The 20,523-nt window shown below is 36.2% G+C and overlaps 1 non-coding gene across 1 annotated transcript; it reads right to left on the bottom strand.

The window, feature by feature from the left end:
* Window positions 1–1,838: 1,838 nt before the first annotated feature.
* On the bottom strand, window positions 1,839–1,910 carry TRNAC-GCA (transfer RNA cysteine (anticodon GCA)). The gene has a single exon. It is a non-coding gene; the product is annotated as a tRNA-Cys (tRNA).
* Window positions 1,911–20,523: the final 18,613 nt, after the last annotated feature.

Below are 20,523 nucleotides of genomic sequence, written 5' to 3'. Positions count from 1 at the left end.
ACAGGTATAGGCAGACTACATACACAGTCTCCCATCACTGTCGATTATAACAACATAATGCTGTAGATGGTAACTAGGATTATCCTATGCCGAATCCATATGAATGAATGGTCTGTATGTTCTGATATGTCAGAACGTGGAAAATGTCTTAACAATCTCATTTTCAAAAATAGGTAGGAATATAAATCTAGTTAATGTAATATACATTATAGCAAAGTAGGAGAAAATCAAGATGATTAAATATTTCTATAACCTCAAGGTAAGATTTTTTTCCTCTGCCTAACACTACTAAATTCTTCCCTTTAAAAAATAGAAATATTGTTATCACTAAATTTTCAGAGGGACTAGAATAAATGCAATGTCATCATTAATATTATGTTCATAAAAAGTGTGACTCTAAGGAGAATAATGCTTTGAGCTCCTGAACCTAAGGCTTCACATTTCTGATGGTTTCTTAACAGCACTTAGATTTTATATACTGTCATACTCAACACTGGAAAACACCACAACCAATAATGATCATTCCTGCTGACTGTTTTGAGGTTGTAAAGAAAATTTTTGTGCAATTGACTTTGAACCTCTTTCCACCAAAGAAATCAGGTTTTTAAGGCTTTTGTTACTATTAATTTGACTCTTTCTTCATTGCACTTAGTTCATATGTTTTGGCTTTTTCGCCAAGCTTATAAAAAGATGAATTGCTTGGCCAATTATCATACATACAGTGGCAAGATTGGTTACGCAAGAGAGGGAGAAAGTATAAGAAAAGAAAATGGCATAACATAGAGAATAAAAGTGGTCCTTTTATTTTGATAATTAAACCCCTCAAATGAGGTTGACATTATTACAGATAAGACAAAGTTTTCCTTTGCTATGGTATATATTTTATCACAGCTATAAGTTTTGAGACCTTATATGATTTTCATTACTAAAATGGTATAAAGGGTTTATATTCATATTCTTGGGATAGAGCCCTAGCTTTATTGTTTCATAAAATGGGTATATTCAAGACATAATTTAAAATAGAGAAGCCATGAGACTTTAGTTTTCTACTTAGTATAATCAACATAAGCATGAATACCTCATTACTGCTGCTGCTGCTGCTGCTAAGTTGCTTCAGTCGTGTCGGACTCTGTGCAACCCCATAGACAGCAGCCCACCAGGCTCCCCCATCCCTGGGATTCTCCAGGCAAGAACACTGGAGTGGGTTGCCATTTCCTTCTCCAATGCACGAAAGTGAAAAGTAAAAGTGAAGTCGCTCAGTCGTGTCCGACTCTTCCCGACCCCATGGACTGCAGCCTACCAGGCTTCTCCATCCATGGGATTTTCCAGGCAAGAGTACTGGAGTGGGGTGCCATTGCCTTCTCTGTCATTACTAACTATAATTAAATGAAATGATAAGTTTATATAATATTGATAAGAACTTTTTCATGAGTGCTTATGTGCCAGGCAGTATGTCAGAATTCTTTATGTATATTATTTAAAATATCTGATGTGCACTCTACCACCACGAATTCTACTCTCTTTGGCTACTGTGAGTTTTCTATGTTATTCTTAATTTAGGCAACATTTTTATCCAACAGGTAGATTTTTAACTTTTATATATTACAAATCTTTGAGAATCAGAAACAAAGTATCCTTTCACTACCCAATCAGATTGAATTTTAAAAAGTGGAGACTCAAATGTATAGACTATGTGTGTGTGTGTGTGTGTGTGAAGTCGCTCAGTCATCTCTGATTCTTTGCGACCCCGTGGACTGTAGCCTGCCAGGATCCTCTCTCCATGGGATTCTCCAGGCAAGAATACTGGAGTGGATTGCCATTTCCTTCTCCAGGGGATCTTCCCAACCCAGGGATCGAACCTGGGTCTCCTGCATTGCAGGCAGACGCTTTATCCTCTGAGCCACCAGGGAAGCCATAGACTATGTAGAGATCCATAAAATCTAAACACTAGGTAAACAGAAGCAGGATGATCACGGTCAACTCTTACTAAAAATACACTAAAAATACTCTTTTTGAATTAAAAATATTTAATGTGAGAGAACAACAAAGGATCTTGGGGTCAATCTAGAACATATAGAGGAGATTGGGATATGACATCTTACTATAATACAAAAAATATGCTTTCAAGATATATGTGGACCTCTATTTGTGAGTCTTGAGACAAAAAATGACATTATTCTTGAAACATAAAATTCTTTTGCATCTCAAATTCAGTGTGCCCAAATAAATACATATTTTCTTTGCACTGTATTCTAATGTTTTTCAATGTCATCAATCTCCTACCAACATTGACATTACTAAATGTATTCATCTTAGTCTATATCAAAAAAGTCTTCAAGCCATATTGGCTGTCGCTAAAGGCAATGAACCTAGTCTTCTTTATATTCCTTGTGTGTGTGTGTGCTCAGTTGTGTATGACTCTGTGTGACCCTATGGACTGCAGCCCACCAGGCTCCTCTGTTCACGAGATTCTCCAAGAAAGAATACTGGAGTGCGTTGCCATGCCCTCCTCCAAGGAACCTTCCCAACCCAGGGATCGAACTCATGTCTCTTGTCTACCTGGATTGGCAGGCGGGTTCTTTACCACTAGCGCCACCTGGGAAACCCCATTTATTTCTTACATGCTATAAAAACAAGGAATTCAATAAATGTTGGTTGTACATTGACTACTTGAAGAAAATTTTCGTATGTCCCAAACAGTATTCAGAAAAATTTTCTCCTTCTTTGTTTTAATTGAATTCTGATTAGCCTCATGGATACTGATCTACCTACAAAACTCCCTAAAAGCTATTAATTCTCAAATACCACTGTAGCTCAGAGTCAGAGGTATATTATATATCTTTGTTCCACATCTGCATCATCATTCCTATTTCTCCTAAATACCAAATATTTTTTGAGAATCCTGTTATCAATTTAATTCATTTCTGTTCCTGTACTCATTTACAACATTAACCGTCTCCTGGTCATTCCCACTGTGACTTTTACATACATGCGCACGCACACACACACACACACATTCATGAATATTATAAACCAGCTCATTCTCTTACTCTGTGGTCCTATGATCATTCTTGGTATTTTAAGTACCGAGGGTCTCATTTATTTTACCTCTCCATGTACAACCCCTTTTCCTCAACTCTTCCTCTGCCACTGACCTCTATGGCTGCTTACTGAAATCAGAAAATAGATCTTCAAAATCACAAATAAAGCTTTCCACTGTGTTCTCTGCCACCTTCATCCTTTGATTTGCCCCAGTTACAATGTCTGGTTTCAGTTTAGAAAGACCTCTGATCCTTTGAATGACACGCTTCTCCCTATCTCTTATTCCTTTATAACTGTGCTTTCTTTCTTTTCAAATACCATTTATCTAGTTCATCATTATAATCGTTCTCTTTCAAATACTTTCCACGTACTTACTCCTTCTCCATTTTGTTCATATAGACTGAGAAATGGAAACTTTGAGTGAATATCTAGGTAATAATGCTCTATGCCTTTTCCCACAAAATAGAACTGCTGTAAATAATCACACAAATAAGGGAGGTGATATCATAATGGGTTCACAATTGAAAACTCAAGTAGAACCTTAATATTACTCAGTAATCCTACTAGGTATCCTCACAAATCCATTTTTCACATTCAGTTCAGTTCAGTTCACTCGCTCAGTCATGTCCGACTCTTTGCGACCCCATGAATCGCAGCACGCCAGGCCTCCCTGTCCATCACCAACTCCCGGAGTTCACTCAGACTCACATCCATCGAGTCAGTGATACCATCCAGCCATCTCATCCTCTGGCGTCCCCTTCTCCTCCTGCCCCCAATCCCTCCCAGCATCAGAGTCTTTTCCAATGAGTCAACTCTTCGCATGAGTTGGCCAAAGTACTGGAGTTTCAGCTTTAGCATCATTCCTTCCAAAGAAATCCCAGGGCTGATCTCCTTCAGAATAGACTGGTTGGATCTCCTTGCAGTCCAAGGGACTCTCAAGAGTCTTCTCCAACACCACAGTTCAAAAGCATCAATTCTTCGGCGCTCAGCCTTCTTCACAGTCCAACTCTCACATCCATACATGACCACAGGAAAAACCATAGCCTTGACTAGACGGACCTTTGTTGGCAAAGTAACGTCTCTGCTTTTGAATATGCTATCTAGGTTGGTCATAACTTTCCTTCCAAGGAGTAAGCGTCTTTTAATTTCATGGCTTCAGTCACCATCTACAGTGATTTTGGAGCCCCCAGAAATAAAGTCTGACACTGTTTCCACTGTTTCCCCATCTATTTGCCATGAAGTGATGGAACCGGATGCCATGATCTTCGTTTTCTGAATGTTGAGCTTTAAGCCAACTTTTTCACTCTCCACTTTCACTTTCATCAAGAGGCTTTTGAGTTCCTCTTCACTTTCTGCCATAAGGCTGGTGTCATCTGCATATCTGAGGTTATTGATATTTCTCCTGGCAATCTTGATTCCAGCTTGTGCTTCTTTCAGCCCAGCGTTTCTCATGATGTACTCTGCATAGAAGTTAAATAAGCAGGGTGACAATATACAGCCTTGACATACTCCTTTTCCTATTTGGAACCAGTCTGTTGTTCCGTGTCCAGTTCTAACTGTTGCTTCCTGACCTGCATACAGATTTCTCAACAGGCAGGTCAGGTAGTCTGGTATTCCCATCTCTTTCAGAATATTCCACAGTTTATTGTACGTTCAATTAAATTGTTTTTTTTTTTTTTTTTCACTTTTCAGAAACTGTCCATCTCTTTCCCTCTGTCTTAACTCTCTCAGCTTATTACTTCAAGTTCTCTTTAAGAGAATTAGAGAGTACTAGAATTTTTCATATTCAGCAGATAGCCTACCTACTTTGAAAAGTGCCAAGTAATCTACATATGCTTTGAATACTTACCCTCTTATCTTCCCAGTACTTTTTCCACATGTAAATAAAAATTACTTTTCCTGAACAAGTTGAGAATATTTTTAATACATCACATTTCTTTATGCTAAATACTTAAGTGCATATTATAAAATAAGAACAACATTCTCTTATATAATCATGGTATAATTCTCAATCCTGATTTTCAACATTGCTGAAGTATAATTATTTAACACAAGAATTGGCAAACTCTTTTTTTCTTTCTTTTGCAGAAGGCCAGACAGTAAATATTTTAAGATTTGTAGGCCATATGGTCTCTGTCACAACCAATCAACTTTCCTGTAGTAGCATAAATGCAGCCATAGGCAATACATAACTTGACTATGGCTGTGTCTACTACAACTTCATCTACAAAAATAGTTGGAGGTCCTGAATTAAACTACAGTTTTTATTCCAAACTTGTCAAGTAAAAACTGTGATAGAATTTTTCTAGGGTTTAGAACCTATTTTGTTGCTTGTTTGATTTTTCCTTTTATTTCTTTCAACTTTTGCTTTATATATTTTGAAATTAAGGATTGTTCTATCTTCCTCTTGAATTGACCATTTTATCATTAACAGATGTCCCTCTCTATTTCTTGTGACGATATTCTTATACTAAAGTAGGTGGCTCAGACAGTAAAGTATCTGCCTGCAGGAGATGCCTGGTTTGATCCTGGATCAAGAAGATCCCCTGGAGAAGGAAATGGCAACTCAATTCCACAGACAGAGGAAACGCCATGGACAGAGGATCCTGACCAGCTATAGTCCAAGGGGTTGCAAAGAGTTGGACATGACTAAGCGGCAAACACTACTTTTCAAAGTAGACTTTATTTGATTTGAATGAATATAGCTATATGATCTCATTTGAGTTATTATGTGCCTCGTATATGTTTTTTTCTCTTTTTGTTTACAAATTACCCATCTCTTTAAATTTAAGGTGCTTCTCCTGTAAACAATTGTTTTTTTTTTCTATTCATTCTAACAATCTTTGTCTTCTACTTGGATTTCATGCCATTTAAATGTAATATGGTGTTGATATGGCTGAATTTAAGCCCATCATTATTTGATTTCATTTTATCCCATCTGGGATTGAGCCTGTCAGTATCTGCATCATTCCTACTAATTAAACCAAACAATGCTTTTTCATAATTTAAAATAATGACAAGTTTTTCATTATAGAATTTGTATGTACTGCCAACCTTCAACAGAAAGTTTTGTATGCATCTTCTCCATTATTTTTCATTGATATTAATATAAGATTCATAATTATGCTAATAACCTTTTCTGCTTACTCCAACACCGAGATCATCTGTATGTCTTATCCTGCTGTCTGTTTTTCTCTTGATTTTTGGTTATTCCTGCCTTTTTGCATGTCAAGTAATATTAAATTCTATGCTAAGCATTGTATCAATATATAAGGTGTATGAAAGATGTCTCCAGATGATATCTTACACCAGAAAAGAAATTCCCCTTTTCACACTAGGTAGTTAAGGTGAAGTATTTATTACATCTCCTTCATTGCAGGTGGATTCTTTACTGTTTGAGCCACCAGGGAAGTCCAAGAATACTCGAGTGGGTAGCCTATCCCTTCTCCAGGGGATCTTCCGTACCCAAGAATTGAATCAGGGTCTCCTGCATTGCAGGCAGATTCTTTACCAGCTGAGCTACCAGGGAAGCCTCAGTTAAGGTGAGGGACTTATTACATCAATCCCGTGAGAGTCTGATTTTGGTCAAGGCTGGGCTTTGGGCTTTTAAATCTCAGTGTTTTCTGGGTTTTGTTAGTTCCTTGATTATGATCTTTTTTAGGCTTTTATTGAGGGCTGGAAAAAATCTCTTGCTCTTCCACATAAAAGATATTTGGAATTCCTTTCTTGTTTAAGGGGACTTTTGAGCTTGGTTTTAGAAAAGCACCTTCCTGGATGGAAATTCTGCCAAAGGTTTTAATGAAGGAACAACCTGTCTACTTGAGAGTCACCTCCTCTCTTTATTAGCACTTTGTACTCTAAGAATCCAGAAATTATTGGAGAGTTTAAGATGCAATCATTCTGACATCTGAACCTTTTCAGTCTAGCTTTCTAGTTCCAGAAATCTTTAGCTCCCCTTTGGGAGATATAGTTTTATACTTAGAATCAATATACTCCCATCCAACCATATCAGGCCAGTAAGAATAACAAAATGCCAATGGATTCTTATTCACCAGGAAATGTCCATCATGTGGAATAAGGCAAATCCATAGTTCACACAGGAAATTTTCAATAACTCCAAGGAAAAAAAAGTTTGGGACCATCAGTCTTCTTCATAAATCCTCCCTGCATATTTCCAGTTCATTTAGTTTTTAACTGATTACAAAGATCTTTCATACCTTTAAAAAACTTTTTCAGATTAGTTTAACTTATCCACTTTATTCTATTTGTAGCAGTGAGAATTTCAGTTGACTGGTCTATGTCCTTTTTAAGAGTAGATGTTAAAGTCATTTTTATCTTATTATTCAATTAATAAATTACTAGAATAAAGAAATGTTGTAAATAGATGCTCAGTTCAGTTCAGTCACTCAGTCATGTACAACTCTTTGCGACCCCATGGACTGCAACATGCCAGGCCTCCCTGTTCATCACCAACTCCCGGAGCTTACTCAAACTCGTGTCCATTGACTTGGTAATGCCATCCAACCATTTGATCCTCTGTCATCCCCTTCTCCTCCTGATTCAATCTTTTCCAGCATCAGGGTCTTTTCAAACCAGTCAGTTCTTCGCATCAGGTGGCCAAAGTATTGGAGTTTCAGCTTTAGCATCAGTCCTGCCAATGAATATTCAGGACTGATTTCCTTTAAGATTGACAGGTTGGATCTCCTTGCAGTCCAAGGGACTCTCAAGAGTCTTCTCCAACACCACAGTTCAAAAGCATCAGTTCTTTGGTGCTCAGCTTTCTTTATAGTCCATCTCTCACATCCATACATGACTACTGGAAAATCCATAGCCTTGACTAGATGGACATTTGTTGGCAAAATAATGTCTCTGCTTTTTAATATGTTGGCTAGTTTGGTCATAACTTTCCTTCCAAAGAGCAAGTGTCTTAATTTTGTGGCTGCAGTCACCATCTTCAGTGATTTTGGAGCCCCCAAAAATAATGTCTGTCACTGTTTCCACTGTTTCTCCATCTATTTGCCATGAAGTGATGAGACCAGATGCCATGATCTTCGTTTTCTGAATGTTGAGCTTTAAGCCAACTTTTTCACTCTCCTCTTTCACTTTCATCAAGAAGCTCTTTAGTTCTTCCTCACTTTCTGCCGTAAGGGTGGTGTCATCTGCATCTCTGAGGTTATTGATATTTCACCTGACAATCTTGATTCCAGTTTGTGCTTCATCTAGCCCAGTGTTTCTCATGATGTATTCTGCATATAAGTTAAATAAGCAGGGTGACAGTATATAGCTTTGATGTACTCCATTCCCTATTTGGAACCAGTCTGTTGTTCCATGTCCACCCCTAACTGTTGCTTCCTGACCTGCATACAGATTTCTCAAGAGGCAGGTCAGGTGGTCTGGTATACCCATCTCTTTAAGAAATAGATGCTAGTATTTGCCAAATCTTTAACTGAGTAACATGAGAATTTTTGTATGAGACAGTGAGATCTGAATAGGTTGCAGCAAAGTGTGTTCACTGTATTGACTCTTGTTACTCTATGGACTGTCGCCCGCCAGACTACTCTGTCCATGGGAATTCTCAAGCAAGAATACTGGAGTGGATTGCCATTTCCTTCTCTAGGAGTCTTCCTGATCCAGGGACTGGACTTGGGTCTCCTGTATTGCAGGTGGGTTCTTATGAGGAAAGCACTATCCCCCCCCCACAAAATACAATACTAATATGGCAAGATTAATGTTAACATGAAGAAACATTTCTCCAGGTATGCTAGAGGGTACTCTGGTTTATCCTGTTCAAATTAAAAATACATATATATGGATAGAGCACATAAGACATTTTAATCAAATTCTTTACATCTCACAGTACAGAATGAGTAATATACCTCAAAACAAAAGTGCTGTGTTTATAAAACTAAATAAAAGTAGTTATATTTAAAGTGCTACATCACAGTGACAAAAAGGCAAAATATATATAGCAAAAGGGCAAGAATAGGCTTATCAGTACATGTGAAAAGACCCATGTGAGTAATTGCCTGCAAGTAAACAGGAAACAAGGGTGTTTTGGCTGTCAAAAACTAGAAAAATCATAGTCACATTAGTAGAAACATACTGTTGAGAAAAAAAGGCATTGTTTTACCTGTGGCTATATCAATATTGAAAAATCTGAAATACCAAGTGTAGCTGCAGATCCAGTTACATTTCTCCCAGAGATTGAAGTTAGCCCAGGGGAGATTAAGCCAAGTTATGTCAAAAACAAATAAATTTGTCAAATGGAGAATAACTGAATAACTTGGGTAAATTTAGCTTAAGATCATCGGTTTTAGAATATAAATTTGATATATTCTGTTCAACTCTTAAGAGGAAAACTCAGTCAAATGAGTTGTAGGAGGCAGCTATAAGAGTGGCGGAATTTCCCAATAGAGCTTAGAAGGGCCTTGCATAAGGACTGGCTCCAAGAACACTGTCTACTCCTTGAGCCTCTGACAACTGCCCCCACAGAGGAAGCCTACCTATCTCACTCTCCATGTGTCTTCTAAGTCTCCCCACTATGAAGAACCAAGTCTTCAAAATCAAAGTTGAAAGGACATTAAAGAACTCTTTGCTCAAGGACTTAGGAGGAAAATGAAGTGAAAGAACTAGAAAGAGATGTGGGCTTCTCTCTTTCCCTGGCAGCCCCAAGAACCACCAAGAAGCTCCTGATTTTAAAAATATGGAGGAACTGAAGCCCTAGGAGACCAAGTGATTTGCACAGAAATCTCAGGCTCCTCTCTCCCACTGACATGTTCCCTCCTCTGACCAGTAGGGTTTGGTCTTCACAATGTTTTTCCTCCAGATTTTTCATCACACATTTTTCAATTTCTCTAATACAGTACTTATGTTTTCTTATAAATACATAAGTAATTATTATATATGAAGCATATAAACATTTTTGGCCAAAAGGCACACAAACTTTTTAGAAGGTACATAAAACTTATTAGCTGTTGTGAATTATTTCCCACTCGCCAGTTCTTTATGTTTTAATATCATCCATCTCTCTCTCTATATATATGTGTGTGTGTGTGTGTGTGTGTGTGTGTGATATAATGTTGAAATGTTTAAACTGGAAAATAAGGTAGAAGGTAGTCTTCAGGTTCTTTCAATGTCATTTTAGGGCATTTATTACAAGCTTTATCTAACATTATTTAATTATTCAGGAGAATGTACCTCTATTTGACTTTGATATTTACCAGTAAATTAATGGCTTAGACCTTGTGAGAAATGTATTAAATTATAGATCTCTGCCCAGTAGAATAAAATAGCCCCAAAGGTTACAGTTTTATTACTCTCTAAGATATGAATGAGTTTGGTTTCTAAGTCAAGAAACTTATTTCAAAATATCTTCCTATCTTCAATATAGTTTCCACGATTTGAAGTATTAGCTGTTCCACTAATAAATTAGGTTTAAAATACCTCTTAAACTGTAGGATGTGAAAAAATAAACAAATAAAAACAGCTTTTTTCTGGTTTCAGGAAAATAGTTTTCTCTATTTAACATGCTATTTATAGTAATAGCTGTCTCTCTTTCAATTTATATAGTTTAACCTTGTGATATCTCCCTTCTGTGAAGTTAAAAGATGACTCAATGTACAAGTTTCCCCAATTCTCTCTATGTTATAAAATTCAAAAACAACTTCGCTATATGAGAATTCCTTAACACAGATATTTTCTTTAGGAAAAAAAAAAGAAAAGAGTCAGTCTTGTCTTTCCTGGGCTTTTCCCACATACAAAGAGTAGGAATTTTACTGTGTAATTTAGGCCCTCATTTTCTATGTAAAAGCCCTAACTACTTTAATACATTCAGGCAGAAGAAAGATAATAGATATCCTGTCCATTACCTCAAGAGAAAATGTATTATTTTTCTGGGCAAATCAATAAATAGAAGAAGGATTTCAAGCTTTGAGGCTTAAGACAATGATAAATAGATTTCCCAATTTCGTGTTTAATTTTATAAAACATCATAAAATAACTTGATAAATTTACAAACATATTTTCAAGTGCACAAGGTAAATAAAAGAGATCGTGTGTTTTTCTTTAATGTTTCTTCTCAGGAAATGGAAACATGAACAGAGAATTCCAGTACATACACAAGGGTCAGGGAGGTTTGCATAAACCAACATGGAGCAGACATGATGGCAGCCACCCAATTACAGATGCAAAAGCAGATACGGAAGAACTAATGAAAAATACAACTCTTGAATTAATTAGTAACATGATAATAATGATGAGGCAGGTGAAATTTAAGAAAACATTAAGGGAAGAAGAAGCAATACATGCAAAGGCATTGATTCAAGGGACCATAGTAAACCAGGATCAACAAGGAATTCATCTTACCCTGAAGATAGAAAAACAAGGTAGCAAGTGAGAAGGCTCTCTATTGGTGGTGAATTAAAAGGCTGCTTTACGTGTGTTAGCTCCTAAGTATTCAATGTTCATATATTATATACTCAGCAACGTAGCCTGGTAATTCAGCATATGTCACTAAAGACGATTAGACTTCTCTCTATCTGGGTCAAATCTCAGCTTTACTACTTACGTGGTATATGACCTTATCTAGTTACTTAACAGTTTCAAGCTTCAAGATTGTATCAAGTAGTTATAAATACATTAACATATAATGTTATATACAATAATAAACATCAGGCATCATTATAAGGGTATTAATATTTCTATTATTTTCCAGCATTAGTATACAAATCACAAATATACTAGAATGTATTAATTCATATTATCAAAACACAACTTAAAAAGCCTTTTCATGAATCTTTAGGTTTCAGGACACAGAGAAAAAAAATGGTCAGCTTCATATCCCTGCGGAAAAGTAAACTTAATAATTTATAAAAAATATATTTACCTATTGAACTTTTCAGAAGTAATCTAAAATATACAGCCAAAAATGGCCTTTTCAACTTAGATTTAAAGAAGGACACTCTGAAAAAAAAGACAATCAAAAGAATATGGGAGAAAGCATAATTTAGCTATACATATCTAATGCAAATGAAGGAAAATCCCTGTGGAGAATGAGTGTGAGACCTGTAAGAGTGAATGCATGCAAATTTTATCCAAACTCTATGCCTGCCATACATAAGTGCTCAAAAGTTCTTTACTTTTTTTTTTCTAATCTCCATAGACAAAGAGAAAAGGATTCTAGAAAATAGTGGCATTTTAAATTTTCAAAAAGACAAAACTTTAGGATAATAAAATGCATAGGGTCAAAATTAAACATCTGATATCTACATATAAACAATGATTTCACATTACACAGAATCTTCTTCAGTAACTTCAACTTTTAGCCCTCTCAAAATGAGTCAGTTTTGATATAAATACTCCAAAGATTCCTAAATAGTGTAAGGAAGAGCTTCATTCTTAAAATACAAAATAATGTATTTAAACAATTCTCCAGTCTATATAAAAATCTTTAAGCTTGTAAATGCTATCTGAAGAACATCAATTATCTATTGAATTTCATGGATCTCTGAAAGTATGGTGGAATTATAGACAATTATTGATCTGAGATGGAGAAAACTCTTTAAAGAGAATTATAATTAAGCATTCTCTAACTTTCTATGTAACTCTACCCATTTGAGAGAATTATAAATAGATTTGAACACCTAATTAAGCCAGGTCATTAATTAAAATGCTGTGCTGCTTCATCACTAGCCCACACTGGTAACAATGCTATAACAAGCAGAACCCAGCCTAGGTCTCCTCACTTTTATAATCATCCTCGGTTGTGGTTCACAATGTCCTTGCCTCTCAAGACTCTGGTATGAATGAGAGTTCAGTTTATTAGAACTTATTTTATTACAGCTCGTTTTATTCAAGCTTAAGACCAAGAAAAATGACCTAAAATATTTTATTTTAATGTATGTTCTGAATGTTCCTTGCAATGTTTATTACATTCTTTCTAGTAAAATCTTACTGGCATTTATATCAAAATCATTGGAGACAGCAGCTTAAAATAGTCTCTGTTCTTCTTCCTACCTTGTTGCTTCTACTGCTCCTTGGAAGAGCGAACCAAATAATCTATTCCTGCCACAGCAGGTAAGGTCTGCGTTAAGTGCAAAACCCAGAAGCTATACATGAGACACCAGGATAGTGACTTTTCTAAATGCCTCTTTATGCCTCTTCTGTGGCACTGGCACTGATTCCTGCAGGGTTGCATAGGGTGGGCCCTTGACTTCTCTGGGAAACAAAAAGGAAAAACAGACTTGAAAATCAGGTTTGATGCAACAGCCTATAGAGTTCCAAGTAAGAGAGTTCTCTTCAGGAAAACTAGGAGGAGGGATAGGTCACATGATCTCGCCCATGGTAGACAGAGGAGGAAAAGGCCAGAAAGACAGAGGTAGGAAAACAAAGCCATATAATTTGTGTGATCTGACAGCCTATCTCTGGAAATGTTCACACGACCTTTATTCAGAGACAAAGGTTGATATGGTCATCCAATAAAATACTACTCAGCAATTAAAAGGTATGAACTACTAAATGATGAAGCCACATGGATAAATCTCAACAATAGTAGGCTGAGAGATAAAAGACAAAATGGTACACACTATGATTGGCAAAATGGATCCATGACTTTCTATAGATCTGTGGCATCAGAAGAGTGCTTGCTCTGGGTGAGACAGCAAGATTTGGGTGCATTGGGCATTAGAGAACTCTCTAGAGAGATAGAAATGTTTCTATCGTGACATTGGAGTGGGTGGCAAGGGTATATAAATTTGAATTACATTTCAAAGCTATGTATTTCTCTGTGTGTATAGCATCCAGTCCCACCACTTCATGGGAAATAGATGGGGAAACAGTGGAAACAGTGTCAGACTTTATTTTTCTGGGCTCCAAAATCACTACAGATGGTGACTGCAGCCATGAAATTAAAAGACGCTTACTCCTTGGAAGGAAAGTTATGACCAACCCTAGATAGCATATTCAAAAGCAGAGACATTACTTTGCCAACAAAGGTTCATCTAGTCAAGGCTATGGTTTTTCCTGTGGTCATGTATGGATGTGAGAGTTGGACTGTGAAGAAGGCTAAGCACCGAAAAATTGATGCTTTTGAACTGTGGTGTTGGAGAAGACTCTTGAGAGTCCCTTGGGCTGCAAGGAGATCCAACCAGTCCATTCTGAAGGAGATTAGCCCTGGGATTTCTTTGGAAGGAATGATGCTAAAGCTGAAACTCCAGTACTCTGGCCACCTCATGCGAAGAGTTGACTCATTGGAAAAGACCCTGATGCTGGGAGGGATTGGGGGCAGAAGAAGAAGGGGATGACAGAGGATGAGATGGCTGGATGGCATCACTGACTCGATGGATGTGAGTCTGAGTGAACTCCGGGAGTTGGTGATGGACAGGGAGGCCTGGCGTGCTGCGATTCATGGGGTCGCAAAGAGTCGGACACGACTGAGTGACTGATCTGATCTGATCTGATATATATATATAGTGTTAATTAAAACATTATATATACATGTTATTATATATATGTGTGTGTATATATATATTGTTATTTAAAACATTAACTACATAAAACACACACACACATATATAAAATGTTTTAATTAATAAGAAAGTTTTACAGCCAAATACAGGAAGGAAGGAAGATGCACAGGAGGAAGAGAGGGGAGTACTCCTGGACTCTGAGATTTATAAATACATTTCATCCCCCAAATCTGGTACTTTTACTGTAGTATGACATTAGCCATATGGGTAAGCTTATCTGATTTTTTATTTAAATAAAACTATAATGAGATACAACCTCACAATGGCCAGAAGGCCACCATTAAAAATATATATAATAACAAATGCTAGAGACGCTGTGGAGAAAAGGGGACCCTCTGACACTGCTGATGGAAATGTAACTTGGTACAGACACTATGAGAAGATGAGCCACTGTGATGAGATATTTGGATGACATCACCAATTCAGTGGATATGAGTTTACAAAACTCCAGGAGATAGTGAAGGACAGGGAAGCCTGGCCTGGTGCAGTCCATGGGGTCTAAAGATTCGAACATGACTTAGTGACTGAACAGCATGGAGAACTTACATGTTCACACACTGTATCTGGTTTATCTAGTTTTACCACTTACAGCTACCTTGTTGAGATCTATGTATAAAATTCCTCAAATGTACATATTACTTAAACCAAAAAAAGAGTCTGTACACATTTTCTTTAGTTTCTCCCCTCTTCAGTGGAGCTAATTCATGTTTTCTGATCAAAGTTTATAATACAATTTCTACCTGGATAGGGACTCAAGTCTCACAAAGACAACTTTGAAAAGCCTAATAACTCCTTTTCTGGAATTAACTATAAATTGTTACCTGTCTACACTTAGATTTGCTTTTGTCTGATTTTTAATATTTTATAGAGAACATGATATCAAATCTCATGGAAGCCCTTTACCAAAAGAATAAAATGTAGGCCTTCTCAATTGGCTTAACATAGAATCTAGAATAGTAAAGTTACTTCTCAGTATTTCAATTTTGGTTCTTCTAAAATGAAGAACCAATGACTCTTTGAGACCCTATGGACTGTAGCATGCTAGGCTCCTCTGTCCATGGGACTCTCCAGGCAAGGATACTGGAGGGCATGGGTGGCCATGCGCTCTTCCAGGGGATCTTCCCGACCTAGGGACTGAACCTGTGTCTCTTCTGTCTCCTACATTGGCAGGTGGGTTCTTTACCACTAGTGCTACGTGGGAAGCCCAAGGTAAACCAAACTTGCTAAAAACATATATGAGAAAAATAACTTAAATACAGAAGATAGACATATTTTAAAAACAAAATGGAATCTTTGCTTATCTCACACAAAAATAAAATATCAAGATTAGAAATTCAAAATATTAAGAAGGACATGAGTTTTTTTTAAAAAACCAGTAACATACACACTTACAAGATCCTGGATACTCAACATGCTAGAAGTCCTCTATAATAAACTCTAAATACTCATATGGAAAACCAAGCATTGCTTCAATGAATAATGGGCCAGTAGATTTATAGAAGTGCTAAACTAAATTCCAAAGATATATGTGTTTTTGTTAAAACTAAATCCCTCTAAAAACATTCCAGTAAAGCAGAACACATCAACAGTGACATCCTGAAACAGAGTTCTCTTATCAGTAAAAATAATAGGATAACCAATCACATTCAGTAGCAAAATATCAATGAATATTTCATTCTAAAATAAAAAAGTATAGACTCATACTCAATTCAATATTGACTCAATAATTTTTAGTAATTATAAAAATATTACACTGTTATTTTTATCACTAGAATAATAAATGGAGTTGCATTATAGCTACATTGGTGATAGAAATTATTCCCTTAGTTGGGCCAAATAGTTATAGTTATTTTTTAAATAAATAAAGATATTTATAAGGCAGTAAAAATCCCATTTCTACTCTAATTATCATTTATTATTTTACAAATGTATTCTTAGTATTTTTCTGAAACACTATAATGAAAATGAAAATTCGTATAGTCTGGTATACTTCTAACATGGTTTCACATTTGTGAAGAAAGAAATAGAAAATCATGAGGTCCCCTGTAAATGATACTGCAAATCATTTTCAAATGAAAATAATAGGTGCATTTTTATATCAGAAAAAAAAAGCCTAAAATACATGTATCTCATAATTATGTGGCTCTGCATCCCATTGCTATGGTAATGTATCATCCTTCTTGGGATTTATTTTCCTTCCTGAAAAAGTGGCTAAAGTATTTAATAAATGTTCTCTATGGCTACAATTTCAAACATTAGGGTTATTTTAACTGGGTTAAATGAAAATTGTAGCCATCAGTTATAATTCTGGAAATAGCACACCTATTCTCACATTAATTATAGACATAATTTGGTTATATTAGAGCAGTAAGACATTGTCTGATTAAAAAAATAAAAGACAATCAAATTTCAGAGATTTGTAGCCTTAGTGAAATGATCAATTAATGGCAATTTAGGGAAGTTAAACTGTGGTGGTTACATCAAAATCTATAATATTCATTAAATCAAGTGCTGAGACAAACAGCACATACAAGACATTATAATAATCTATCCCAGCTTAGGGTGCTTTGTTGTATTAAGAGTCTAGATAAAATAGATTGGACATATATCTTATCTGCTGGTGCTTAATATAATATAAACCCAAGCTATAAATCTTCAGAGGGAAATCAACATCAACAAATAATCCACCAATATTACTATCATAAGGGTAACATAATCACATAAATTCAAAGAGATGAGTAATGATTAGCAGATAGATGCCTTATAAATCATAGTAATGTCACATAAAATTACATTTGTTGATTTGATCATAGGAGCCAACATTTTAAATATTTATATTGCTTATTTTAAAATTTCAGGAAAGATTCAGTTCCCTAAAACCAAGGCTTTCTAATTAACTCAAATAAACAGGTTGTCCATATCTTCAAATGCTACTCAAAGTTCTGCCATAAAGAAAATATAACAAAAATCTAGGAATTTTACCTGACTTTAAGTGAAAAAAAAAATCCACCTCCTTAGGATTGATGAACAAATTTGACCTTTTAAACAAGAGCATGAGTATACAATTTAAGTATTCAGAGAAAGTGCTGCTGATAAACTTCAAAATAAAAACATACTAAAGTTATTAGGACTTTCCTGGTGGCTCGGAAGGTAAAGAATCTTCCTGCAATGCAGAAGACCTGGAACTGCGTTACTGGAGAAGACTGTTGAGAGTCCCTTGGACAGCAAGGAGATCAAAGCAATTAATCCTAAAGAAAAATCAACTCTGAATGTTCATTGGAAGGACTGGAACTGAAGCTGAAGTTCTAATAGTTTGGCCACCAGATGCAAAGAGCCAACTCATTGGAAAAGACCCTGTTGCTGGGAAAGGTTGAAGGCAGAAGGAGAAGAGGGTGGTAGAGGATGAGGTGGTTGGATAGCATCATTGACATGAACTCCAGCAAACACCAGGAGATAGTGAAGGGCAGGAAGGCCTGGCCTGCTGCAATTCATGGGATCACTTAGCGCCTGAACAATAACAACAATAAAGTTATTCAGACAAGAAATAATGATAGTCTTGCATTTGTTTGCAACATGTATGCATGCTTAGTCAGACTATTTGTGATCCTGTGGACTGTAGCCCACCAGGCTCCTCTGTCCGTGGGATTCTCCAAGCACAAATACCGATGGTTGCCCCCCTCCAGAGATCTTCCTAACCCAGGGATCAAACCCAAGTGTCTTACATCTCCTGCATTGTCAGGCAGCTTCTTTATCACTGGCACCACCTAGGAAGCCCCTACAGTGGTCACCAATTTCTCCCGTTGCTGTATGCTGCTTTGTTAAGTGTCTTTACCATTCAACCAGTAGCCAGTCAACTTTCCATCCCTAGAATCTGGGCTCAGATATGACTGGTATTTGTAACTGGTACTGGCTAAGGGACATTAACAAACTCACCACAGGCAGAAGTTTAGGAAGCATCTGCACATGTCTGGGCTGCTCTCTCTTGCTGCTGGGAACCATTTGGCATCAGGAGGTCAAGCAGGGACTAACCTCCCACGGTATACCATCCTTAGCTCTCAAAGCCACCCAAGACACTCCTGTAAGGACATTCGAGATTATCCAGTCCCAGGCCGGCCAGTTAGTACAAACTAGAAAAACTGTCTAGTGTTTTGTAAGCACAATTTTGAGGGAAATAATAAAAACACAGGGTTTCCCAGGTGGTGCTAGTGGTAAAGAACCCACCTGTCATGCCAATGAAGGAGACATAAGAGACCCGGGTTCGATCCCTGGGTCAGGAAGATCCCCCAGAGGAGGGCATGGCAACCCACTACAGTATCTGTGCCTAGAGAATTCCATGGACAGAGGAGCCTGGTGGGTTACCATAGGGTCGTAAAGAGTTGGACACGACTGAAATGACTTAGCACGCACACATGGTTCTGTTCTATTATTTGTAGCAAAAGCTAGCTAGAGGAGTCTTCATTATTGCTTTTACATACTTATTTTCCATATCTATCATAACAACAAAACCCCATAGTCCATAAAATATTAAAGCAAAACAGTTAAGTTAGATGTGATAACATCATAGAATTACATAAAATTCTTAATCGAAACTAATAATTTCTATGCTTTCCCATAGCAACTCTGTACCTATCCATTCATCACATGAGTTTTGAAATAATATACACGGTTAGGTGTTTGATTGACTAGCTAATTAAACCATATTCCAAATAAAATATAAAACATTTTAACTATTAAGATCAAATTTTCTGCAAAAGTCTTTTACTATGTTGGATAATCTCTCAAGTTCTGTCTTTGATAATCTCTTTTATCCCGCATGGTCAGGAATATTTTGATTCTAAATTCCTGATTTACTCTGTGGTCAATAAGGCAGAAGCATGATAAGTTGAGTGAAATGCAACATACAATGTTTATTGCAAATCATAGACAGATGAAGGGAACAAGAACGGTGTGGTTACATCAGTGCTGATTTCTTCAAAAAAGCAGTAAGTGAAGGCATTCAGATAAATTATGTTAAATTCATCTTCTCCTACTTCAGGATACAATAAAAATATGGTAATTTACACTGTAAGATCGACATGAAACTTAGAAAAAGAATAGAAGAAACGGAAACAAGCAGGTATTAAATCACTTTTTTAATCTTCACAAGTACAGAGGATAAAAGATGAAAAGATGACGCAGCTTTATAGTAGCATGTTTTAATAATTCATGTCCCAAATATTCTTTAGAAAGAAATGAAATGGCAGATAGTCACTAATTACATGTAAAATAAATTGAACAGGAATGTTTTCACTACCTTGCATTTAATAAAATAAGTAAAAGTTAAGAGAGAAAATTTATGAATTGAACAAATATTTTATCAGGGCAAAAAAATAACAGTGCTAAAATCACTTCTCGTTTACTACTTACAACTAGAATATAAGTAGGAATGAAATAGTGACTATGGAACTCAAAAATATGGCATTTAATTTGCTATTCTTATTGTCTCTTACCTTATTTTCTATTCATTCAAATTTTATTTTATTTTCAAATGATAGGAATATTCTATTTTTTATTATTTTTTTAAAATTTTTAGTGGAGTTGATTTGTTTTATAATGTTGTGTTAGTTTCAGGTGTACAACAAAGTAAATTACCTGTATATTAGCTGTGGATATACATATATCCACTCTTTTTTATTTTTTTTAGATTCTTTTTCTCATATAGGCCACTACAGAGTATTGACCAGAGCTCCCTGTGCTTTATAGTAGGTCCTTATTATTTATCTGTCTTATGTGGTAGTGTGTATATGTCAATCTCAGTCTCCCGATTCATCCCTCCCTCCCATTCCCTGGTAGCCACAAGTTTTTTTTTTTTTTCTACATTTGTGATGCTACTGCTGTTTTGCAAAAAAGTTCATTGGTACACTTCTTTTTTTTTTTTTTTTGGTTCCATGTATAAGTGATATCACACAGTGTTTGT

Source organism: Bos indicus, chromosome 27 (genome assembly GCF_029378745.1).
Source record: "Bos indicus isolate NIAB-ARS_2022 breed Sahiwal x Tharparkar chromosome 27, NIAB-ARS_B.indTharparkar_mat_pri_1.0, whole genome shotgun sequence".
Classification (NCBI taxonomy): Eukaryota; Metazoa; Chordata; class Mammalia; order Artiodactyla; family Bovidae; genus Bos; species Bos indicus.
The sequence above is the reverse complement of the archived record's forward strand: the minus strand, read 5'-3'. Positions and strand labels throughout refer to the sequence as shown.